Source organism: Melopsittacus undulatus, chromosome 5 (genome assembly GCF_012275295.1).
Source record: "Melopsittacus undulatus isolate bMelUnd1 chromosome 5, bMelUnd1.mat.Z, whole genome shotgun sequence".
NCBI lineage: Eukaryota > Metazoa > Chordata > Aves > Psittaciformes > Psittaculidae > Melopsittacus > Melopsittacus undulatus.
In genome coordinates, this window is record NC_047531.1 from 15,410,542 (window position 1) to 15,429,852 (window position 19,311).

At 37.9% G+C, this 19,311-nt stretch overlaps 1 protein-coding gene across 7 annotated transcripts in view; it reads left to right on the forward strand.

Moving 5' to 3' along the window:
- Positions 1 to 19,311, forward strand: part of FOXP2 (forkhead box P2) — a 410,714-nt gene that overhangs the window by 273,136 nt on the left and 118,267 nt on the right.

Here is a 19,311-nt window from a genome sequence, read left to right on the forward strand (position 1 = left end):
TGTGATCCTTGCAGTGTAAGCTAAACAGACAGACATAACAGGGAATGTGATTTTCATAAATAAAAAGATGTGTTCGGACTACAAAAGTGGAAGCCATAAACTTGTAGCTATTACATTACCTTGCTGAGCAGCCATAAAGTTTAACATGGAATAGTGTAAGTAAGTAAACTTTAATTTAGCATGCAGTTAAGAGGTTGAAAAGGTTTGTAGGTCATCCCTTATTAGAAATGTCCCACACAGTTTTCTTAGTAGCTTAAGCGCCAGCTGCTAACCAAGTTTCTCACATAGGTTTGTATTTATACAGAATTTTGAAGCTGGAAATATTACACTACAGTTTGTTTATTATTCCACCTACTGTCTCAGAGCACTGAGTTGTGCCTTATGGGTCAAAACATGTTCTGTTCTCTTGGAGTTCTTAGGGAGGCAATGCAGTGTAATTCATTATGTCCCAAAGATAAACAGTACCTCTTGACCTTTTCAGGAAAAGTTGCAATATTTTCTTATTCCAGAATGTAATATTGTACTGAGCCGATATCAATGTGATAAGATAAATGTTTCCTTTTCTAATGTAAACCATAGTGCACTACATTTATATAAAAGTCTTGGGGGATACCCAAAGCCTCCAGATAAAAAGGGGCAGCTTGGCTGTTTTAGGTCTGCATTTTTGAATTCTCAGTCTCAAAGCACAGAGGGCAAACCGCATCCAGTCATAGAGACGGTGGCCAGGATTTTCAGAAATGAGTAGATTTTTGTGTTACCAAATTTAGGACTCTCCCAGATAAACTTCAAGGAAATTAAAATATGTGTTCCCATTAAAAACAAGCAAACAAATGAAAAACCCCAAACAAACAAACAAAGCCCAAAACATACCACCACCAAAACAAAACAAAGGCCACAAAAAAAAGCAAACAAAGACTGTAAACACTTTTCCTTTTGGTACCAGGATCTTTTGATATGTCCCAGCTGAAGCCACAGGAGTCAGTGCTACACTATGTGGTGGTTTTTACTATACTAAAATGTATTTCAAGAAACAAAAGACTAACAAAAAGCATTTTTTAAATGTAATTTCTGTTTCTGCACTCTGCTGTTGTTCAGTCTCCTGGCTGTTCTTTTTTTCACAGTTAACATTTTACATGGCACGTTTCTGATTGATGAAGTTGGTTGTGCGCAAATGTGGTCACCACTATGGAGTGGGCTCTGAACGTGACCCTGCCACTGGCTTCCAGTTTCCTTTCTGCCTGCAAGACTGTGCCCAGCTCCAAAGGAAAAAGTCCATTTTCCTTGTAGACTTTGCCCAAGTGTTAATGTAGAGTCCAAGTCTCCCCTGTCCTGGCAAATCTTCTTCCCAGTGGCCTCAATTACCTTAATGTGTTAAATGTTATTGTATGCAGGTCAGTACTCTGCTTTATATGTGTCATGGAAAAAAACCCTCTGTTACTCATCTATATTCTATTCACAGGAAAGAGTGGCTTTAAATGCAGCTACTATTACATGAAAAATTACATGGTGTATTTTAAAATCAGTAATTATTAAAAAGGATTTACTTCTGCTGTTACTGCACTTGGAACTTCATAGATATTCTGAGCAGTCACTACTGTAAGCAAATAATACTGTTACACTGTAAAGCACTAACATCTTTCAACCCCTTCAGTTTGAAAGGAGGACTATTTTAAACATACCAATAGCATTATATGAATTAGATTCAACCGGAATTAAAATGAAGGAGAAAAGAACAGTAAAGAAGAGGAATAATAAGAAGTAAAATAGTAAATCCCTCTGTTACAAATATATCTTGTTAATGCCATTTAGCTCTGGACTTTTTTTATTGTTATTTTCTTAGTTTATTTAAGCTTAAGGAAGAGTCCTAAAGTTCAGGGGGCAATTTGGAAAGAGGAAAAATTAAGGTCAGTATTAGGAAGGTAAATGAAATGTTCAAGTTTTGAGGGAAGATTCTAAGTTGACAAGTGAAGCAAAAACACAAGTGAAGTTGAGCCGTCCATGTAGGTCAGCATAAAGAAACCCTTGGAGACAGACAGGGAAGGAGACGACCATAAGCAGAAAAAGAAAGCTGACACATTAGAAGAAAAAATGAAGATGAGGTTCTTCAGGGGTCAAGTTGACTAGGACTTGGAGAATAAAGAATTTGAATTTAATTTGAAAATAAATCATGTGCTCACCAGAGAACTAAGCAGAATGTATGAATTAGACATTCATTATACTAGAAAAGAAATAATTATAAACTAATGAGTTTTAGAGGTAAAGAACTTAGATTTTGTGTTAGCACTTGTGCAGTTGTGCATCTTACTTAGATACAGTTCTCTCTTCGGGGCCTACATTTGTGACAGTTATACATATGTTCAGTAAAAACAGTCCAAAAATTTCTTCCAGCTTAAAGGAAAATATCTAGAATATACCTTTTATTTATAAGTACATTTATTTAAGTATATGCAGTCTGTATCCCCCATTAAAGGAGAGAGTACACTAAGGCAGAAACAGTATAAATGGCTCTGCAGAGTGTTTACCACTCAGTCTTTAGCATATCTCCTCACTCATCAGTGGGGATAGTTAAATGATCTATATCAAATTCCTTCTACAGCTGTCAGTACCTGCAAGCATATAAACAGGTAAGATTTCTTGGATGCAGTTGCCCACATCATTAAAAGGACTTCTCTAATTGGCGTAATTAGAACTACAAATGAAGAATGAACAAGCATGGAAATAGAATTACTTTCCTGCCCTTTGAAAGGAGGCAGTAGCAAGCTACATTGATTTAGATTCTCCTGCAGCTGACTATGCTGAACTTCCTCTAAATATAGAAAAAGGACATTTTAATCTCCAAAACCATCCATCTGGCATTTTCTTTTAACATTAAACACACACACACAAAAAGAAGAGGGGGAATTGTCCACAAACATTTATATCTGACTATAGAATCCTACAGAAATTTCAGACACTGGTGAGAGGTGCACCATATCTACCCATTCTTGCAACTTGTAGCAGAACAGAGTTGTCTGTACCTTGAATTTCACTGTCACTTCACGTTTCTTCCTGACTAGTCTGAAGTGATTTAAATCTGTTTGAAATTTGTGTATGGTTGGATATTGCTTAAAATGAGCTACAGTGTGAGTAGACATAAGAGACTGACAGTTGAACACATACAGTAATCAGCAAGGGCAGGATTTAATTGCAGCTGATTTGTACTAGTTGAACACCTTTCTGTATAAAAAATATTTTATACTCAATATTATTTATAATGTTTTGGACAATCAACATATGGTAAAACTTAACAGTATAGCCATTTAATCTAGCACAGATTTGACCTGTCCCTTCTTTCTTTGCTTGTCAGAAGTTTTTATTCCTTTCTATATGGAAAACAGTTTAAGAAATGCAAGTCTGGATGCAGACTTTGGTCTTACTAATTATGTGGTTTGGAGAATGCATTAAAGGCCACCATATGAAATGTTGAATTCTCTCTGTTCCCGAAATCTTATTTTTAGCTGAGAAATTCAGGAAACTTGCTGAAGCTCTATTGCATTGTGAGGAAATACATATGGCTTGTGACAGGTTTTAGAGGCAAAGAACTTAGATTTTGTGTTAGAAGATGTACAGTCATGTGTCTTATTTAGATACACTTCTCTTCAATTGCCACATTCTACAACACAGTAATTTATGACTGTGTGAACGTACATTGGTGATGTCCCTCTTTGTTCATAAGTGTAAATACTCTTCATTCTTTTTCGATTTTTAAAAAACTATGCCACTGAAGCATTAGCTTTTATTATTTTGTCTTCTTGTAACACCTAGGAAAAAAACCAAACCAAAACCAGAATTCTGCTGTGCTAGAAACAATATGAGGTATAATATTAGCCATTCTTAAAAAATATGATCTACGGTAGAGATTACTTCTCAGTTGCAGGAAAGGCAGTTCTCACAAATGCAGAAATGTTAAGAAAACTTTGCCTGAAAAAGTTTAAATTCAGGGAAGTGAAAGCTCAGGTTGGTTCCACTTGGCAAAATGTCAGAAATTGCTTCTTCCAACAATTACATTGATAGGTAAAGGTAAAAATTTCTGCAGTCTTTGTGCTTAGGTTTGGGAGGAGGGGAGGTTAACTTTATCATTGTCGCAAAATGTCTGCTTCGGAGTACTATTAATCCACAATGCAAATAGTGATATATCTTGTCTCACAAGATGATGTAAAAGCTTGAGTGCATTCCATGTGTCCAAATTTCAAGGAATGTGGCCTGTTAGGTCAGTGAAAGTGCTTACTTTGTAGTTATGGAGTCTGCCAATGCCTGTTATAATAAAGGGAGTATCTATAGTGCTTTAACTGTGTCAGACTAGTCAAAGAAACACTTGCCTTAAAGATTAAGGAAGTCAGCTTAAGTAAAATTAATTTATTTTCCCGAGTAGTGTAATCATCTCTAGTCACTAGAATATGTATTCACAATGATACTGTGCTGGCCTGATTGTTATACTCTGATCACTGTATGAGTCTTTTTAAATGCTTTCAAGTCAGGAAGAAACTTAATCTCTCTTCAGCATTTCTTCCATTGTTTTTATTCTGGTGCTATTCAATTGTGATTCTCTTTGCACTCAGAAATCTCTTCTAAAAAATTGTCTGTGATTTACAGTGTTAGTCCCTGTAGTCTTTCTGTGATTCTCCTTTTCCCCGTGTCTTTTTGGCAATGGAGAAATGAATCAGTTACTCTTTGTGAAGGTACAGCCTCTAGCCAGAATCTTTACAAATATTGAAGCAGAAAAATAGAAAGAAAAATGACAATATTTTAAAATAAATTCCTGGCTGTTTTAATTTTCACAATATCCTCAAAATGAAAATAGGATTTTATTTAAAAAATCCTATATGCTTGAAGTTGAGCCTTTTTATTCTGTTGACTTGTTTCTGTGCAGATCACACATGGCCATAGCCACTGATGATACCCCAGAGTCTTTGCAGTGTTCCCTATTATCTACTTGCCAGAGCCTGAGCCAGCTTTGCTAAAGAGCCTGCATGCTCCTTTAGCTGTAGCACAGAGGATTCAGTGCCAGCATGAAGAGCAGGAGCACTCTTGGTGGTGGTGACTAACCTGCGCTCTGGAAAGTATTTTCTCTGCAGATTTTGGCAAATTACCTAGCTGAATTCTCAGTCTTAAGTGCCTAAACAGGAAGATGAAAAATATCATCAACTTTATTAGAATTTCCAGAGATGATTAATACAGTGCTATTTTTGCAGATTTGATTGATGGGAACTCTGGAAACAGATACTTTGCAGTCAAATCTGTTTTTTTCCCCTTGCTTCTTCTTTATATATACATATATGTATATATAAAGGCTTTTATTTTAGAATTAAAACTCATCCCAGATGAATAAGGTGTCCATATAAAACTGGACTTAAAAGTCATCAGACACGCTGTGGAATGCTGGGGGTTCCTGCTGCAACAATTTAGAATGAAAGGAACACCACCATTCACCACCCACCCCTCCACCCCAAGTTTATTACTGCTGTTTCTGACAACAGTTTGTTTTCAAACCTGTTGAGCTATGAAATCAGGGTTATTTGAAACTCTCCCAAACCACCCCAAAATCACACCCTGGCTACATTGGCTAAGAAAGGCTCTGAAACAACGTATGGCTCAACTGTTTTGAGCACAGAGATTGGATCTGCACTACCATTGAACATTCAGTTTCTCAATGCTAAAGGGGGCAGCTGACACAGGGTGAGACACACCTTAGCTAATAAGCATTTTAGCCCCCAAAACTAGATGGGCTGCATCCAGTTCCCTAGTGAGACTGGTCCTTGGGAAAGTCTGATTGCAGAGCTGTACTTGGGCATGGTTTGGGAGAGTGGGGGTCAGCGCAGGTCAAAAAGCGTGCCAAGGATGCTACTCATGCCTTAGCAGCATGGAAAATCACATTCTTGGGCACTCACTAGTTTATCAGTGTAGGTGAAGCCTGACAGAACTGGTAAAAATGATACTGTCATCATACCCTTCTCAGTAATGGTCTCCCTATATTTTTTGTAACTATAAACACAGAAGTGCTTGTAGCATTCCTGTCTTAGTGATATTAATGAAGCCAGGGATTGCAGAAGAGAGGGTAGGAACCTCTGACATTCATCTAAAATCAAAGATTGTTTCACCTGCTGGCCACAGCTCTGCCTTCAGGTAGCAACCTAAGCCCTGTGCTATAAACTGTTCTCTAGAAAGTATTTCAAAGCCATCCCAAAGTCCTGACATGAAATGGTTTCTCTTCCATTTTTATTCTTCAGTCCACTGTCCTATGGCACAAGAAGAGCCCTGGGATTTGCAGCAGACTAATAGATGTCATCCAGAAGGCTTTCTCGTAAAAGGCAAGGCCTTTCAACTAAAAATGCTGTAATACTATGCTGTCTGTCGTATATTTTTCCCAGATCTCAGAGCTGAAGTTACCTACATTTTGTCCCAGAAAATAAAAAATTCATCCCTAATAGATGGAATAAAATATTTGAAATAACTGAAGTAAAATTTGTAACACTATGTTAGTATCAAAATATCTAGACAGGAATAGATCCATATGTTGTTTGATACTTGCAAGTTATTGTATGAAGAAGTGATGATCTAGGAAGAAAACAGAGATGGGTGTTCACAGATGAGATGCACTGCCTTCTGCCTAGTCAAGCAAATTAAAAGGCAATATTAAAAGATATAGAGTAGTACCAGATCATCACACCTAAGGTAAACAAAATGGGCTTTATCTGTTCATTGTTTTTTGTAGTCCCGCATCTATCTACTGATGTTTGTAAGATGCGCACTGTGTTGAAAGTAACACATAAAATGGTGATTAACTTAGAACTCAGTTTATAATTCTTATGTGGCACTGTAAATAGTTTGGTATCCTAAAAATACTGCCCCTTCTCACCTAGATGAAGTACAGTTGTATGACATAAAAGATTCTGCTATGTAGCTTATACAGTAACAAAAGTTTGAAAGCCTTCACCCTGGAAAAGTCTATGTCCTTGGAAAGCCTTGCTCCCCTCAATCTCTGCACGTATGTCTGCATGGGAGCGCTCAAGGACTACACACAGGGAACTGTTGTTAACAGAATACTGAAGTTAAGCTGGAAGACAAAATTCAATGTCTCTTGGAAAAGTTAGCAATCCATATGGAAGTTTAAATTATTGGTAAACTGTAGGTGAAAGACTGCAGTGGGTTTGAAATTTCTGTAGGTCATTGGTCAGAGAGAGAAGTCTGTAATGGTGGAAAACTACCAGAGAGTGATATGGCAAGAAAGTCTTAATTGAAAAAGAGGATAAAGATTGGGAGGATGGGTGTAAGTATCCAGGTTATTAAAATAATTCTAGTTTCAGGGAAGAAGATGTAGCATTTTGAATTAAGGGATGTGTGTGAAAAGGCTGCAGAAGTGTAGTGTTTCTTCAGTCGATCCAATGCAGTCTCACACCGTGATGGTACCTCTATGTATTAATTTAAATAATTCAGAATGCCGATTTTCAAAATTATCTGTAAAAATACTGCAAAAAAAATCTGCATGAGAAGTTTGCTGCAGGGACAAATACCAGTTTTGATTTAAGAATCATTTTTAGATTGTGAGATTGGGCTCTTTTATCACTTTTCTCCCAATGTGTAGAGCAGCAGTGCTGTGAGGGCTGATGAAGATCTGGCCCTTCCTGTGCTGGGGTCTGCTCTCCTGTGCAGATGTAAGTTGTGCAGGCAGAGCAAGGAAGAAGGAAGCATCTAAAGAACACATTTTGACATATGTAAGTATGCAGGTGTGGGCGTGCATGTTTGTTTTTAATGAATAAGTATAAAGTGTGCTGTGAGGGAAATAAGCCCCTGATCTGCTCTTTTGTCATAGGTGCCTTGGAAATCATGAAGGTGTAAGCACTGGAAGGAAGGAGGGAAGGAAGGGCAGTGGTGATGGCTTGATGCTTCACAAAAAACAGTCTCTGGACAGAATCCAGAATTTTTAATAGATAGAGAAAGGTGGAGTTTTCGTTACAGATTGATAAGATTTCAAATATTACAAGAAAAAAAAGAGGTATTACAGAAAGAAGAATCTGGAAACCACTTCAAGGGCATGGTATCTAAACTGTGTGATGTGAAAAGGGGAGGTCTTTAGAAGAGAAGACTAGTAGCTGAGATTCGACCATATTAAGTTGATGACAAGACATGATAGAGGACTGATAGAATAAAAGCTATGGGGTAGTGGGTTAAAACTTAAACAGGGGCAGTTTAGACTGGATATAAGGAAGAAGTTCTTTACTGTAAGGGTGGTGAGGCACTGAACTGGGTTGCCCAGGGGAGCTGTGAATGCTCCATCCCTGGCAGTGTTCAAGGCCAGGTTGGACAGAGCCTTGGGTGACATGGTTTAGTGTGAGGTGTCTCTGCGCTTAGCAGGGATGACCTTAAGGTCCTTTCCAACCCTAACTCTTCTATTATTCTGTGATTCTATGGTTTGATTTTTGTGAAGTAAGACTAGCTGAAAGCACAAAAGGAGTAAATTTTTTATCTGAACTTCACTTTCAGTGTATTTTGATCATGTGCCTAGGTTGCCAGTGTTTTTTTTTTAGTGTACATGCTAGTAATAGTGATTACGTAAGATAGGCTTCATGGTTCAGAGGAAACCTTTACAGTCTTATGCCAGAAGAGACTTTAACTGATTTTTACATATGTTTGGCACCCACGTAAGTGGGTGTGTCTGCTTTTACAAATGCTTTTAAGGCTGATAATGCCCTGAGCATACTTTTATTGTAACTCCTTGATTAGCTTGCTGTTTAGGAAGTTTGCTGCAGATGCCAGAGCAATATCACAAAGACTGGGTTTTCCTGGGCAAGCTTAATGAAGTGCGATTGGGACATCTACCTTTCAATTGTAATGCCTAACCTGTTGGTGCTGCTCATGTATACTACTTGGGAATTTCTTGTTCGGTTTCTATCATTTCTCCAGCACCTAAGCGCCCTGGGAATTGCAAAATGTTTCTCTATTCCTCTTCTGCAAAACATTTTTACTAGCTTCGGGTCTTTTCTTTTTCATCCCTGCAAGTTTCTAATCATAAAGAATATACTCCCTCCCAGATCTCCTCACAAGGGCTGAAAGTAGGATGAGGAGCCTGAGGACATTTGCTTGCCTGTCTTCACTTGCATTTTAGCTTAAAATTAAAGCTCTTTGTCATTTCGCTCTTGCTATAATCTTCACTCTTAAAAGTCTCCAAAGTAGGGAATTCTTTCTCAGTAGCTCTGTGTACATGGACTGTTGAGGCTCCCCTTCAAAATATACAACTCATCAACCCATTTGCCAGCTACAGCAAGAACCTGAAGATTCTTCAGAGACAGAGGTCTGCATGTTGAATCATGCCTGCTAGGTCATCACAAAATGCACCAAAATTGTTAATAAGTATATAAGCAGCCCATGAGGAAAGCTGCAATTGTAGTAACTCAGGCAGGCCATAGTAAACCGCACATGAAGATAGCTCTTCCAGAGATGCAAAGATAGCCAGTGCTACTATTGTTGGGTTTTCCATGGAATATAAGGAAGGCAAAAATGTACCCAGTTTTATGCATGGGAATGAATGCGTTACTTTGCGCACACATAGATATTAATTATATTTGTGATCATGGTACAGAGGTTCCTCCAGAGGTCACAGTCCACTCTTAGTAGCAGATTTTAATGCTTCAGATAGAAGTCACAAAGAAGTTCAGATACTGTGTTAAGAGCCCACTCATAAATGTTGTCGAATGGCACCACTAAGTCAAGTGTCTAGAAATTGGGCTGTTTATTTGCATCATTTACTTCATGATCTCATATCAGCATTTTTACTATTTGGGTTTTTTTTAACTCCGGACTGGTCTGCACTTCTTTCTCCAAAAGATTTATCAAAAACCTCAAAAAAATGCAAATGAAATGGCTATTACTGTATTGCCAATTTACATTCATGTTTCTAGTTTATTCCCCTAGTTATTCTTGTATTGAATATGTACCTGGAGTTCTTGATGCCAGCTGAAGTTGTTAAAAGCATTACAAAAATATCATAAGAAAAAAAAAGAGTTTGATTCCATAGGATTTCAGTTGAATTGCTTCAGCTTTAGCAATAATGACTGATTTTTTTAAGTATCTTAGACTGTGTAGTGACTTTTGATCAAATTTATTAAAAAACATGATTGAAATCAGGTTATCAAAGATACTTTAAGTTTTTTTTTACTGCAGATTAAGATTTAAACTCACTCTGAATTTCAGTAGTCAATGTATTATGGCTTGGTTTTTTTGTGTGTGTGGAGATGTATGACTTAAATTGAGGAAGCTATGCTTCAAACTCTCATTCTTGCCTTGTTTTTCTCTCCCCTTCCTAGCTCTCCATTTCAGCCTCTATTTTTTATAGTAAGAATTGTAATATCAAGAAAATCTTATTTTCTGCTACTGTTGTGCCCATACTTGATTGTGAGGACACAGGAATCCTGCCCAGATGGCTCTGGCTGCAATTAGGGCACAGAGTGCTTAATTTTAAGCCATGTCCTGTTCTGTATAAACCATTTCTCTGTTCAGTCCAAAATCTCAAGGATAGTCTTATAAACACAAATGTGGTCACATAAGGTCGGAAAATTCCAAAGTGTGAGCCTGTGTGCGCAGCTCTTGCTGATCCTCTACTGTTAGCTCACCATGGAAACAAACCATGCTGAAGATTCATGATACTCAGTTTATGAGAACGTGGTGTTATTTGAAATGTAGCAAGGTGTTAGACATGACAGTAATCCAAACTTGGCATGATTTCATAGGAACCACACAATCAAATAAAATAGGGCTGGAAGATGTTTCTAAAGATCTTTTCTGTCCCAGAGCAGAATAACTGCTTTTAATTGCTCCTGGAGATGCTTCTGAAACTGGTCCAGTGACAAGGATTTTGTAGTTGCTACAGAATTTGGTGTACCCCTCCACAATCCCTACCATTGGAAAGTTTTTCTTAAATTGAATGAAATCTCCCTGGATTCAGTTTAAGACCATTCTTGCTTATCCTGCCCATGATATACAATTAATTTGTTCTGTGCAGAAACTTGATGAAGACTGCTATTGCTTTAGAGGGTTGTATTTTTTTAACTTTCTGTTTCTGTGGTCAGTCTTCTGCTATCCCATAGGTTGGATTTTCTCATCATCATTATTATTACTGCTCTTCTCTGGTCAGAAATGACATGGTCCACCTCTTCGGAATACTGTGCCCCAAGCTGGGCACAATTCACCTTCTGAGTCTTCAGAAAGTTGCATAAAGTGGAAAAAGTAGCAGGTTTATATATATGACACTTCCATTTATATGTCCCAGTTTGCTTTTATCATAACATGACAGTATTGATTTATGACTTTTAATACGTCATCATAGTTATATATATTAAAGATTTCTTTAAGTTACGTCCTTCTAAGAACTGGATGACAATAATGAGGTCTATTAAAATATTTTAAGGGAAACTTTATAATATCCAGTGTGAAACTAAGCCATTAACTTTGTTCTTCTCCACTGATTATCAGCTGGATATTTCAGTAATGGCTGTTGTGCCTTCCTCCCATATAGCAGAAGCCTGATATGACCACCTTGATATTTCCTTTACTAGTTTCAGTCTCACTTCCACAGTCTTGGTATGGAACAATAACTAGTCACATTAGTTACTGTTCAACTAAGTGGAACTCTTTCAATCACTAGCTGTTCAATAAATATGTAATTCTTCACATTTTGATAGGCTGAGAGGGTTTGATTTGTATAATTACTGTAACTTTATTTGTAATTATTTTGGCACCATGTAGGTCCATACTCTGACAGATAGCTTTAGTTTCTAGCTTGCAGGTTATTGGGATGAGGAATCTGTGCTTATGGTGCTTGTGTCAGTGCTCCTTTACCAGTCACTGTGCAGAATGCTACTTCATTGGAAATAAGTGTTAAAGATAGAGGTATTTATTTTTTGCCTTCTAAATGGCCAAGGCTGTTCTAGGGTCAATACTGTTTTGGCATTTGTTCTTCACATGTTACTTTACCTCTCTGTATTACTTAAAACTAATCAGTCCTCACATCTGTCCTCACAAATTTTTAGGTTCTATTTTAGGAATCTTGCTGTTGGCTAAAACAAAATGTTTTGAGTGCGTGTTTCCTTTTGTTTTATATCTGCCTCACCTTCTGGTTTAGTTTATGTCTCGATGATGGTTTTTGTTAATCATTGGCTTAATAATCTCCATGCTGATTTCATTGTCTTTAATTTATAAATTTCCCTTTCAGATTTCTATCAGTTAAAACTGCTGCCTTCTAACAACCTACCATTATAATGCTTCCCTAGATACTGTGTTTCTTTCTCCTCCCACATTTGCTCTGCATTTTGATTTCAGTACAAATGGGACCACTCTTGCTTTCATTTGCATCAGTTCCTTTCCTATTTATAAATCATCAAACCAGCTATTATTCCACCTAAGCCAACACTACTTTGTTTCAGACTGCTGTAATTGAAAGTAGGCTTCACAGCCAATAAGTGAATGTCTGCAATGGACAGACTTGAAATAATGTCTTTTTTTAACCAATTCCTTTAAAATTAAGGATACATGTGCATTTGTACCATATATACATAACATTATATAAACATATAATAATTTTAAGAATCTTTTTTATTTCTGGATTCACACATGGGGTAGCTGTATTGATTGTTCTTTTCCTGCACATTTTAATGGCTTTTATGTATCTGCTGTCTGATTATCATGCAAAAAAGTTCACGCCAGTTTTCATGTGGTAAATGTACATGCCACCATTGCCACAGCCTTCCTGTAAAGCTGAGAGTTCAGCTCTTGCATTTAGCTATTACATGTCCCAGTTTTCTAAAAACAATGCCACATGGAAGAAAATAGCAATGGCAGGACACTTGTGAGCTTGTGGTGCTGGTATTTGATGTGTATGCTGGGTTTATTTTCATTTCATTAATTCAGTTAGTTGCTGCGTAATGTAAGTAGTAGGAATGAAGTATGGTAGATCGCCTGCTGCTGTGTTTACCAAAGGAAAGTTAAGTTCAGGCATGTGGGATGAAAGAAAGGAGCTTGTCCAGCTGGAGCACAGCTCTGGTGCTGTGGGCCCCATTTCTCCTAACCCTTGACATTTGGATTCCTCAGGTGGTCCGAGCTTTGGAGACAGCATTTGGGTTTGCTGTCATAGACTATGTCACACGTGATCTGATGTGTAGCCCTAATGACCAGTGCAGACTCATGTCTGCAGGTTAAGAGCCCTGCAAATGCCACCGGCAATTGCAAACAAGTCATTGTTATGGGTGTTTTGTTTCTAGTTCTTGATCAGCCAAAATAATGGACAGGAAAAATGAAAGAGTTGTTTTTGAAACAGTGTTTATTATCCATTAAATCGAGTTATATGCAGAGAAGCTAAATTTGCTTAATAAAATGAATATGTTAGCTGAAAAGTTATTAGGGCCTTGTATTTAGCATCTTTCAAATGGGGAAAAAGTAAGACACTAAACAAAAAAAAATTGCCAAAATAATTAGAGTGAAAAAATCTGGTAATTAACTATTATTTTTCACAAAACTAGTCTAATTACGAATCAGTCATGGTAAAATGAAAGGTCAATAACTACAGATGCATAATTTCTCTCTGATAGATTACTGTTTGAAAATAGGTTTATGACAATTACGTGATTAATTTCCTTTTATTAAACAGTATTATGAGACTTCATGTTGCATTCATCAGTTTATTACTGTTACTTTTTCTCTTCAGTTGCAAATTAATCCTCGATAACATCAGGGCAGAACAGAAGCTCAGGTAGATTGAGGATCTCTTCTTCTAGTGTTGTTTATATTACAATCAAATTCAGAGCCTTGGTATGCTGAAACTGGCAGAATCAGCCTGAGAAAGCAAACACTCCCCAAAAATACCCAAGAAACCAAACAAAACTGACAAAGTGCTTTTAGTCCATGAAAATGAGGGCCAGGTCCAGGAAATACTTCTGTTTCTAAAATGAAGTGTATGAGGAATATCCAGAGGGACCTTGACACACTTGTAAGGTGGGCTGATGCCAACCTTATGGAGTTTAACCATGCCAAGTGCAAGGTCCTATGCCTGGGTAGGAGCAATCCCAGGCACATCTACAGGTTGGGCAGAGACGAAATTCAGAGCAGCCCTGTGGAGAGGGACTTGGGGGTGTTGGTCAATGAGAAAATGAACATGAGCCAGCTTCAGTGTGCACTCACAGCCCAGAAAGCCAACTGTATCCTGGGCTGCATCAGGAAGAGTGTGACCAGCAGGTCGAAGGAGGTGATCCTGCCCCTCTACTCTGCTCTTGTGAGACCTCACCTGGAGTATTGTGTGCAGTTCTGGTGTCCTCAACATAAAAAGGACATGGAACTGTTGGAACAAGTCCAGAGGAGGCCACGAGGATGATCAGGGGACTGGAGCACCTCCCATATGAAGACAGGCTGAGAAAGTTGGGTCTGTTCAGCCTGGAGAAGAGAAGGCTGCATGGAGACCTCATAGCAGCCTTCCAGTATCTAAGGGGGCCTATAGAGATGCTGAGGATGGACTCTTCATCAGGGGCTGTAGTGATAGGACAAGGGGTAATGGGTTAAAACTTAAACAGGGGAAGTTTAGACTGGATATAAGGAAGAAATTCTTTACTGTGAGGGTGGTGAGGCACTGGAATGAGTTGCCCAGGGAAGTTGCGAATGCTCCATCCCTGGCAGTGTTCAAGGCCAGGTTGGACAGAGCCTTGGGTGATATGGTTTAGTGTGAGGTATCCCTGTCCATGGCAAGGGGGTTGGACCTAGATGATCTTAAGGTCCTTTCAGCCCTAACTATTCTGTGATTCTAATATGAGTAGGATCATTTGCCGCCTAACCCTCAAAGTTCTCTGCCTTTTTATCTTGAAATTCCGCAGGCACAAGGTGTTGTTCTGGACAAACACAAGTTTTCCCCAGCCTTGGAATACTTGAGCGGCCTGGGAATCCAGGAGCCAGGCAGGGTTGGTCTCCATACAGCATGCAGTGGCCACCACGAGTTTCTGTCCTATCTAGAAGCCTGGTGGTAGGAGAACTTGGGATGGTAACACAACATCCAAGGCTATTGCCTCTTCATCTTGAGCATAATTTAATTTCATATATTTTGTACTATTGTTGGTTTGTGTTCTGCTATTAGGCAGGGCATCAGGGCACCCTGCAGTTTAGCTGCTGAAATTCTGCACATTGAACATCTGGGCTGCCTGGAGTTGCTGGTCCAGATGCAGAAGACACAAATCTTTTTTGTTTGAATGTTTGCATACTTGGATTTGCATACTTGGGCTGAGTGAAATCTTTCTTAGTGGCCATCTAGATTCCTTAGATAATATGTTCCTTGAGGTGGGTTCCAATAGCATTAGCTGTCTGGTGCTATATTTTCTGTTCTATAGAAAAACACTGTAATAATTGTTAAGTCTGCTGCTCCTAGGTGAAATCAGTCTGGTTATGTGGCTTGGATTTTGGTTATGTACAGGATTTCCTTGGCTTCAGGTTTTATCTTCTTTGTGTAACTTAGAGAAAAGGAGTGTTGTTCACTAAGAAAAATGGGAGTTTGCTTTTCCTGTCAGGTCTCCTGGAGAGACTGCTGTTGGAAAGGAGCTGGATCATCTTAAATTCAAGATTCCTTGAATAGTGCTAAATGCTTCAAGACTCCATTTGGAAAGTTTATAAACTGCTGTGCTGTGATATTCATTAGAGAACTTTCTGGGAAAACACAGTCAGTAAGAGACAAAGGTTTAGTCGCATCATCTGAGTGCTGTTAGGAAGCATAGAACAGTGTTGTCTGAAGTCACCATCTTGTACAACTATGGGTAACTCTGGGTTTCTTGTTCATAGCCAGCTGGAGAATGGGCACATGTCAGGGTGTAAAGGCGCAGAGGGTCTCCTGAAGTCTTCTTTATAATTAACCAGTATTAAACCAGTGCAGAGCAGTCTTTGGCTGCTTAAATCCAGCTTAGCATGTTGATATGTTTTGGTTGCATAGTGCTGCCAGTGAGATGACTCCCGTTTGACATATTCAGCCATTTGGAAACTTGTTTTATGTTCAGAAACTCATTCTGCGTTCAGCAGGAATGTTAAAGTATGCAGTCATGTAAAAAAAATTAAAATAGCACTTTGGAGTTAGAAAAAGGAAAGAATCTGGTTGACTTCTGGCAAGATTTTTGGTTCTGGTTATCTGCAAAGTATACACCTCTTGTCAGTATAAATAGGGAGTGCCTGTATAAACATTCTTGTTTCGCCTGTTCCACATAATAGTTTCTTGTATCACATTTCTTTTGACCTCGCTATCTGAAACCAATTACAGGAGATCCATTTGGGCTGCATCTATTTTCATAAGAAGCCCAGGCAGCAGTGTTTTTCTCAGAGATGAATATCAACATCAAATATGCTTCTGAGTGCTTTGTTATTTATGTTTCAGAGAGATTTTGTAGCCTTCAGCTCTCAAGAATGTGTCACGCTGTGCTGTTTATACATTGACAATATTAATGGGTGTAGATGTCATTTTTCATTTTAACGTCTCAAATGCAACAGGCTGATAGGTTAAACATTCCTGTTTTTAAAGGAAAGATATGAGTGACATCTGTTTCCTAAAAATATACATGTATTTACTTCTTTAAAAGCAAAGTAATAAGTTTACCATCTTTTAGTGACAGCTTTCACTTTAATTGAAAAGACAAAACTTTAAAAATTATTTTAAGACATGTTTAAATTAAATACAAGGGGCTGCAATACAAAATTAAAGCAAGTTGTATCTCACATGAGTATCGCCAACAAATTGCAAAATCTGCCATAATTTATCAACTTTAATAGGGTGAGTTATATGCAATTAATTTCATTTTTGTTCTGCTTATGTTTTAGCTGTGCCAAGGCAGCACAGTAAATATTAAGAAGTAGTGTTCCCAATAAATATTTTACTAGAAGACGCAGTGAGTTCTGGAAACCATATGCCCAAATTTCCTGCATATACAGCCATTACTTAAAGCGTTATAATGATTTTCATTTGCATTATTAAAATAATTTCTAATCCTCAGTGCTTTTTATTGCTTTTGTCTACATCGACTTTTTTGTATAGTTTTACTAATTTAGATCACTTAATTAAGGAAAAGTGCCTAGTAAATTTGAAACAAATGTTACTGGAAACTAGATAGGAGTTTGACTGCTTTAGACTCTCTTCTTGCTGCTAACTTGAGGTAGGACTCAACATCATTTTTATCTGCCAGATTTATAAACGTCTGTTAGTTTGTCTTTGAACTGTTTTTAGACCATACGTTATTATCAAATTAGTGCACTGAAATTTGTAAATGATATGTGGGACAGGTGTTTACTTGAAGTGTTGATGTTAAACCAGGAATTTTGAAAGGCACTTTCAAGTTGTCAATTTGTTTTGCAAAGCAGCAAATGAACTGGTAAAACTAAATGTTTTATAGTATCATAATCTTCACTATGAATACTGTCAGTAATAAGCCTTTGAAATTAACAGTGTGTTTCTGGGAGGTTGTTTACTTGAGTAGCAAAATCTCAGGTTAAGCAGCACACTGGGACGAAAAAGTACCATATGACAACTGCTATAAGAACAAAGGCTGACGGTGATTTCTCCTTATGAGTTTTAAATCATCTTTGATCTCTTGAAATTGTTTTCTGTTCTTCTTCTATCTCCTGTGTTTACAATAATCTAAACTGCCACAATAAGATCACTGAAGTATTCAGGTAGTCATCATTTATAAGACATTCTGTATTACAAGATAAGCCTTTACTCCTTTAAAGATATCCCAACCAGCACATATGAATCAAAATAGTTTAAGTAGAAGAGTCTTTTATGCAAACATACCCTGTTGTGCTGCCTTGCTTTTTCATAAAGTGTGACTCTTTCTGTAGTTAGCGGTAGGAAGTCATGCTTTCTGAGGCTGATTCCACTGGAGTATGCTAGCCACAATTTGAAATTATACTTTTGAGCCTCAATCTAAGCTGCAGCAGGCCATAATTCTCTAATTTTCAAGTACTGTAAATGTGGAGCTTTACCAGATGCATACTTGCTTGTTTTATTGCATTGATGTGTAATGACTTTGCTGCTAAGGAGGATTAGGACTCTGAAACAACTTGCCGAGTATTCCAGTTACTTGCAAGTATACATCAGCATTACACCGTTACGATTTCTTTTCCAGATAAAGGCTGTGTAATAAATTTTCTGAAACTGCCACAACTGAAAAATAATAATCTTTGTGGTTTTTCCTGTTTTCCATAACTCCAGATCTCTTTTCTGGTTCTTGTAGCAGTATCACCCTTGGTGGTGCAGTTCGTTTTCCTGTACAGTCCACCATGAATTCAGAAGTGCAGTCATTCCCTCACTTCCTTTCAAGTTCCCTTTTTGGAGAGCTCTAAAGATTGGGAAGGATTATAAATTTGCCATAGATCTTCTGTTCATGCATTTAATCCATGTTTTGTGGTTAAACCACTGCAAGATGTTGGAACCAAATCTTGGTGCCCCTGAACTCAACAGATATGTTTATCTTTGATCTCAGACAGAGCAGGATTGTTTTAGGATCTGCCCAGGGATTGTGAGTGCAGAAGAGATTACGCTATTCACATAGGAAACAGGGCATCCAGTGGTTCCTTGGTAACAAAATATTTCAAGTGCACTTTGAAATATGTTAACTTTTATTTACTTTTGGCAGAGAGAAGCTAGTTCTGTGCGTCTCGTTGCTTAGGTTCAGAGGAATGTGTAGACTTTGTAAAGCTGACCTGTAATTACTTGAGAATTTGATGAAACAATACGGGGATTGTTGTGGGAATGTCTCCAAATGTTAAAAGTCTCCTCTGCAAACTTTGTACCAGAGCCTTCTACGGGGAGACAAATCAATGTTGTTAGGAGATGATGCTAGTGCATTCAGTTTGTTTACTTTGGTTTTCTATGTCTGCCTGCCTCCTCAGAAAACTTGCTTGGAGCCAGACTGTAGCAGCCCTCTCTCTGTCTTTTCATAATTGATCAGGGGATGACTGCCTTCCCTGAGGGTTAAGACGTGGCAACTTTTTCTGTTTGCTCAGCATCTCAATGCAGTAGTTCAAACATTGTTCACACCAGCTGGCAGTGTAATGCCATATGCACATCTTGTCAAAGCAACTGTTGTCATGGATACTAGAAACTATCTTAAAAACCAGCTCATTTGAGTCTAATCAAAATTGTACCTTTCTTTATCAGTTGTGAATCTTTATTATTTTAGGGAACATTGATCAAATGGCATTTAGTGCAGTATATTCCATCTACAGTATGTTTTAATAACGTAGATAATAGTGTGATGTATTTTAAAG